This window comes from Petaurus breviceps, unplaced genomic scaffold (assembly GCF_028583685.1).
Source record: "Petaurus breviceps papuanus isolate PSGF00001 unplaced genomic scaffold, PetGlider_PUasm1.0 140, whole genome shotgun sequence".
In the NCBI taxonomy this organism is placed as follows: domain Eukaryota; kingdom Metazoa; phylum Chordata; class Mammalia; order Diprotodontia; family Petauridae; genus Petaurus; species Petaurus breviceps.
This window is the reverse complement of record NW_027185698.1, coordinates 39,739,588-39,746,856: the sequence shown is the minus strand read 5'-3', so window position 1 is coordinate 39,746,856 and position 7,269 is coordinate 39,739,588.

Below are 7,269 nucleotides of genomic sequence, written 5' to 3'. Positions count from 1 at the left end.
GTCTGTCTATCCTTTCCCACAATAGAATGCAAGTTTGTATACACACATGCACACATATGTACATGCATATGTTTATATATCAGTGTATATGTATATGCATAAATATATGTGTATACAGATACACACACAAATATATAGTTTCCCACATTGGAGTGTGTGTGTGTGTATGTGTACAAAGAGAGACAGAGACAGAGAGAGGAATGTGTATAAATGTGTGTATACACATATGATAAATGCAGAGTAGATGGAAGGGAGTCTTGGAGGGAGTGGTACTGGACTGGGACAGCCCCTCTGGAGGGCAGGAATGGCATCCAGAGATTCTAAGAGTGAACACTTCATAGGGAAGGCATTACAGGCATAGGGAACAGGTACTGCAAAGGTGCTATGGGAATGTTATTGGACAGAGTGTTATATATATAGGAAGGAAATGGCTGCATCATGACATGCATAGAGGAGAGTAGAATGTAAGAAGACCACAGAGGTGATTGTTTACTTTGGGGTTCCCCATTCCTTAGCATATGAAAAGCAAACTTCTTGCCCTACCACACAAGACCGTTCAGGAAGTGTTTGAGCATACCTTTCCAATCTTCCTGTACACAACAATCTATTTCATCTCTGTACTCCAGTCAATTCTTGCCATTCTGGGCAAGCACTGTGACTCCAAAGTCAGAGAACCCATATTCTTATCTTGCTTCTAATGCATGAGGCAAGTGTGTCCTTAGACAAGTCACTTAACCTCTCCTAGCCTCAGTTACCTCATCTGTAAAGTGGACTAGATAGCCTCTCAAGTCTCTTCCAGCTTTAGGTCCATGACATGTGATTGTTCCTTATATGGCTCTTTCCCACCTCTGTGCTTCTGTTCATGCAGTTCTCTAACCTGAAATGGCTTCTTCATAATCCCCTTCATTGCTTTATAAACTCCATGAACCTTCTTTAGTCTTCCCTCCCCTAACTGCTGAAATTCTTCCCGTTTCAAATGCAGCCTCCTCCAGAGATCCTTCCCCTTTCCTCCCACCATCACTACTTAACCTTTCATCACTAATGCCATTCCACAAACACTCCACCGCCAAATCCCATACTTTGCAACTCCCAACATGCACTATTGTATCTTATGGTGATTTGTGTTTGTTCCACCCCTACAAGACTATGAGCTTGACGGAGTTGAGAGTGTTGTTCAGTCACGTCCCACTCTTCATGATCCCCTTTGGGATTCTCTTGGCAAAGACACTGAAGTAGTTTGCCATTTTCTTCTCTAGCTAATATTATAGAAGAGGAACTGAGGCAAACAGGGTTAAGTGATTTGCCCAAATTCACCCTGCTAGTAAATGTCTAAGATCAGATTTGAACTCAGTTCCTTCTGATTCCAGGGCTGCTACTCTATCCATTGCCAGACCTATCTGCCCTTAAGGGTTAAGGGACTATATCTTATATAAACATCGCATCTTCCTGAACACAGTGTTCTGTATACAGTAGGAATTTAATAGGTATTTGTTGAATTGAATCAGAACTTTCTCCTTCCTGCCCTCATTTCTACCACCAGAATACTTCCTAGGGCTCAACTCTAGGTGCACCTCTTCCATTAAGCTTTCCCATCTGCCTTGCTTCTACCCCCTGACAAGAAGTGACTTCTTTCTCCCTTTGTGAGATCTCACTTTCTACCTGTTCTATGTACTTACTATAATTTGTGGTACAGGATTTTGGTATTTCATCAAGTAATTTCTGTATCACTGAGCACAGAGCCTGGCACAAAGTAGTCATTTAATAAATGCTTTTGAATTGCATGTGGCATAGTACCGTTTTTAAGAAAGTTACAGTTAGGTAGGGGATACTAGCCATCCGGTGAAAATAAGCAAACATTATGACTTCAATAATGAAAGAATAGTACCAGAGATGGCAGTGTGTGATTGAATTCCAATCAATTACTAGACACTATAATGTGTTCAACTTAACGATTGAGAATGTCACCTGCTAGTGTCCTTCCTCCCAAACTATCTTGTAGTTTTCCATTTTGGATTTATTCTCTTTATATTTCAAGCAGTCACCAAACAATTATTAAGCTCTTACTATGTACCAGGCACTATTCTAACTGCCAGGGAGACAGAGACAGGCAGGAGATAGTCCCTCATAGTTTGATGGGGGAGACATCATGCAGACAGCTATGTACAGAGAACCAAAGTAGGAATAATCATTAATAGAGGGAAGGCACTAGCTTTAAGGGGGAATCAGGAAAGGCTTTTATAGAAGGTGAGATTTTAGCTGGAATCTATAGAAAGCCAGGGAGGGCAAGAGCTGGAGGAGAGGAGGAAGATCATTCCAGGCATGGGGGCAGCCAGTGACAATGCCTAGACAGCCAGGAGGCCAGTGTCTCTGGATCCTGCAGTGAGTGGAGGGGAGTAAGGTGTAGGAAGTCTGGAGAGGTAGGAGAGAGACAATTTGTGAAGGATTTTGAATGCCAGACAGAGGATTTTTTTTAGCACATACTTATATGCATATTTACTGTCTCCCCTTATAGAATGTAAGTTACATGTGTGTAGGGATTGTCCCATTTATTGTATCTCCAGGACCTAATATAGTACCAGGGCACATAGTCAGCCCTTAAATGGTTATTGACTTTTGGCTGGCACATAGTGGGTGTTTAAAGAATACTTGGTTAATTGAATAATGAATAATACCAAACAGCTAGAATTTATAGGGTACATTACCAAGCATAAGACACAGTACAATGAAACAATAATTGTAAAGCCCTTTGCAAGTCTGAAGGAGAGCTGGCCTTGAAGTCAGTCATACGTGGGGTTAGAATCTCTCCTCTGGAACAGATGGGCTGTGTCACCTTTGCAAGTCACTTGAATTCTCAGCTCACTTAATCCTCACAATAACACAGTACAGGAAATAGAATGAGTATTGCTGCCTCGACTGTGTGCTCTCACCCCAAAGGTGATAAATTATTAAACAAAAAGGCAACCAATAATTTATAAATTAATAAAAGGTTATTAATAAAAAGACAATAAATAACAAACCACTGAATATTATTTCCATTTTGTTTTTGTTTGAGTCTGTTTTGTTGCTATAGGCAATATAGGGAACTCATGGTGGAGGAAAAAAAAACTTCCCATGTAGAATTTTTTGCTTTTTTGGAGGGGGGATGCAGGGAAATTGGGGTTGTGACTTGCCAAAGGTCACACAACTAGTAAGTGTTAAGTGTCTGAGGCCATATTTGAACTCAGGTCCTCCTGACTCCGGGCCAGTGCTTTATTCACTGTGCCATCTAGCCACTCCCCATGTAGATTAATAACTGCTCTGCAACACATAGTCTGGGGTACTAAGAGGTTAAGTGACTTGCCCAGGATCATGCAACCAGAATGGAACAGGCAGGATTTGAACTCAGGTCTTCCTGAATCGGAGACCCTTTATCTATTTTTGTACTATGTCCTTCATCTCCATTTTAAGGATGAAGAGACAGAAGCTCAGCCACCAAGAAGATGTGATTTGTCAAGGTCACCTAGAGGACGTGATGGAGCAAAGCCCAGAACCCAGGCCTCTGGTCTGTGTCTCTCTCCACTGCATCATTCTTAGCCTCCTCTTTGCTGAGATATAATTATAAGGGATAACAGAAAGATCAGAAGGAAAGCTCCCATTTCTGCAGCCCTTGAAAGGTAACCGAATGCTCTCTTCCCAGCTGCCCTGGGAGGCACAGAGTACAAAGCTAAATGACAGGAAGCTTGGGCCCTGCACCTGCAGCCCTGTGAAGGATGAAAGCATAGATCCTGTCATCTATGAGCTGGAAAAATTCTGCCAAAGTCACATTACTCAGCAGGAAAAATTGAAATAGACTGAGCGAACTCTAAAAAACAAACAAACAAAAACCTATTTCCAGAACAATTTCCCTTTCCATTTTGTTCTTAAAATGTGCTAGCTTCAAATCCCATGAAAGAAGCCATGGGGCTGTAGTCAGAAGTCACCTTGCCTCAGTGGCTTCCAGACACATTTTCAGGTCTCTTGGGGGCCACCCTGAGAGGGGTGTCTTGGTCAAAGGAGTATCCAAGTCCAATGAATACAGTGATGTTTTCATTAAATTTTGTTGACAGCCTTTAAGGGAATTCAGTCAGGGAAGGGAGATAACTTAGGGCCCAAGACTGCCATAGTCTTCCCTTTGTAAGCAGCTGTATAGAATCATACAGAGATGCCTATGAACAGAAATAGGGAATGGAGATCGATGAAAGGAACACAGCTTCGAATCAGAAGATCCAAATTTAAAAGCCAGCTCTGCCACTGTCTCTCCATATGACCTTAGACTAGTCACTTCTCTGTAGGCATTAATTTCCTTATCTATAAAATGAGGAAGGTGGATGAGAGGGTTTCTAAGGTGTCTTCCAGTTTGGAGACCCATGAACTGATGAAAGGGGTTTAGTGAATATATTTTCCAGACCCTGCTCAGGGTTAATGACTAGTCTGAGTGACTTGGTTCCCACAAAGCTATCCTTTCATTAAGATGTATTCCCTTCATTTAAGGCATCCTTCAGTGTGCTAGCACTTACCTAGCCTTAATCATCGAATGGGTGTTGCTTCAGACAAACTGAGACTTGGAAAAGACCTTAGTTTTAAAAGTCCAAGGCCTTCCATTGCATACAGGGCCATCTCCAGTCATCCTGATCTGTATCTGGCCACTGGACCCACATGGCTCCAGAGGAGAAAGTGAGGCTGGTGACTTTGCACAGCCCTCCCTCACTTAAATTCAATTCACCTGCAAGTCATGATGTCTCCTTCCTGGTGTCATGGCCCTCTTTGAGAACAAAGAACAAATCACAACAACTGTCAGTGCCCCACCATAGTGTGTTGCATCGACCTCGGCTGTTGAAGGCTGTCAGTGCTATGCTAAGTCTAATAGATTCTACAAAGCCTTGAGGAGGAGACCAGTGATGGACTGTGTCCATTCTGCAAGTTTAGAATTCTTTTGTTCTCTCTCCTCGGGGCACCCAAGCAACACAGTGGTCAACACATTGACCCTGGAGGTGGGGAGACTTGAGTTCAAATTTAGCCTCAGACACTTCCTAGGTGTGTAATCCTGGCCGAGTCATTTAACCCATTTCTGCCTCAGTTTCCTCAACTGTATAAGAATGATAATAATAGCCCCTACCTCCTAGAGCTGTGGTGAGGTTAAAATAAGGTCTTCTTTATAAATGATCAAAATACTCATTTCCTTCTTTTCTCCTAAGCTGTGCCTATTATAATCCCTTCAAAGCCTACATGAGATCTTTGATGATCTCCCCTCCTCCTAATAATAATGATGATAATATTTACACAGCACTCAAACTTTAAGGTACGCAAATCACTCCACTTCTATTATCTCATTTGATCCTCATAATAAGTCTAGGAGGTAGGTGTTATTATTATCCCCATTTTCCAGTTGAGCAAACTGAGGCAGCTTGGAAGGGAACTGCCACTTAGCTAGTTAGTGTCTGTGTCAGGATTCAATCTCAGGCCTTTGTGACTCTGAATCCAGTACCATATACACTATGCCACCTAGTCATCGTAATTTACCCCATATTTATTCTTTTTTGTTTATTTAGTATAAATGCATCTTCATGTTCTCTCCCATGATAGAATATAAACTCCTTCAAGGCTTACACAGACTGCTTTAAAGCTTGCCTTTGAATCTCCAGTGCCTGACACAAAGGGGCTTAATAAACACTGTGGATTGACTGATTACCTAGGGGCCAGGGACCATCACCAGATGGCATTGCCGGCTGGTGGATTTTATCTTTGTTCTTAGCCACCAGAGCAACGTTTTTTTTGTTTGACTTTTTTTTTTTTTGGCCAAAGCAACCATGAAGGACTATTGGCTGAGATGTGAAGGAATTGGTACATACATCGGCACCCTACCCCTATCAATTTGTAGAAACCTCTAATCATTTGAAGTATCTAATCAAAAATATATGTGGATATATGTGGCATCACATGCAGTATTTCAACTAGAAGGCATCAGATTCCTAGATAGGGAGTCTGGATTTTGATTGGTGGACTATATATGTATGTATGTATGTATGTATGTATGTATGTATGTATAGGTTGGTAGCACCTTGCTTATCTCATATTTTATACATACGTATGTATGTATAGGTTGGTAGCACCAGTCTTATCTCATATTATCCTCTTCCGTGAATCCTACCCCTTGGCCAAACTTGACTACTTTCTTTGCCCCTAACACTATCTACACTTTCCTGCCCCTGGGCCTTTAATATACACTATTCCTGGTCTCTGAAATGCCCTCCTCTTACCCCTTCATCTACTGAATTCTACCCTCCTTCTGAATGCCACCTCAATGTAGTTTTCCGAAATTCCCCTTTTGGCAATGACGTTACCCTGTCAGGTTTCACTCAATACTTTGGCACCTCTCTTATACATGATATCATAAGGTTTTAACAACAACAATATGGTATGAAGGAAGCTGATTCTTGGTCTGAAGCTATACTTCCTGACTCTAACAACAATCTAATCCTCTAATGAATAGGATGACCAATGACCTTCACATAGAGGAAGTGTGTTATCTCCCGAGGCATACTCTGGCCATCCCTGGCAGGCCAAGGTACACTGCAGAGGTATTTGATGCAGAAAGAATTCTGGGAAGAAACATGGTAAAGGAGAAAGAAGGACAGATTAGGAGTCGGGAGACCTGGGTTCAACACCTATTTTCTATATGGTCATGTGAAAGTCATTTTGCTAATCTCTGCCTTTGCTTCCTCATTTTTCAGAGGGGGGATGCTACCGCTTGAAGTAAAAAGTATCCATTTATACAATACTTGGAGCTTTACGAATGACTTTTGCAATTATTACCTCATTTGTGCTTTTCAACAACTGGGAAGTAGGTGCTATGATTATCTCCATTTTACAGATAAGGAAACTGGAGCAGGCAGTGGTTAAGTGACTTCTCCAAGGTCACACAGCTAGTTCGTGTCTGAGGCTGGATTTGAAACTCACATCTTTTTGACTCCAGATAGAGCATTTTATCCACCTACCTATCTGTCTCACAGGGTTGTTGTAAGGGAAATGGCTTTTTGTAACCTTGAAGCGTTAAATGCTTTATCATCATCATCACTACTAACTTCTGGATACTGTGAAGGAATGATATCTTATGGAATAGTGGAATGGGGAATGACATTGCAGTCAAAAAACCTGGGTTTGAGTCTTGCTTCTGCTATTCTTTTACTGTGTGATACTGGACATAGTTTTGGCTTCTAAAGATATGTGTGTGTGTGTGTGTGTGTGTGTGTG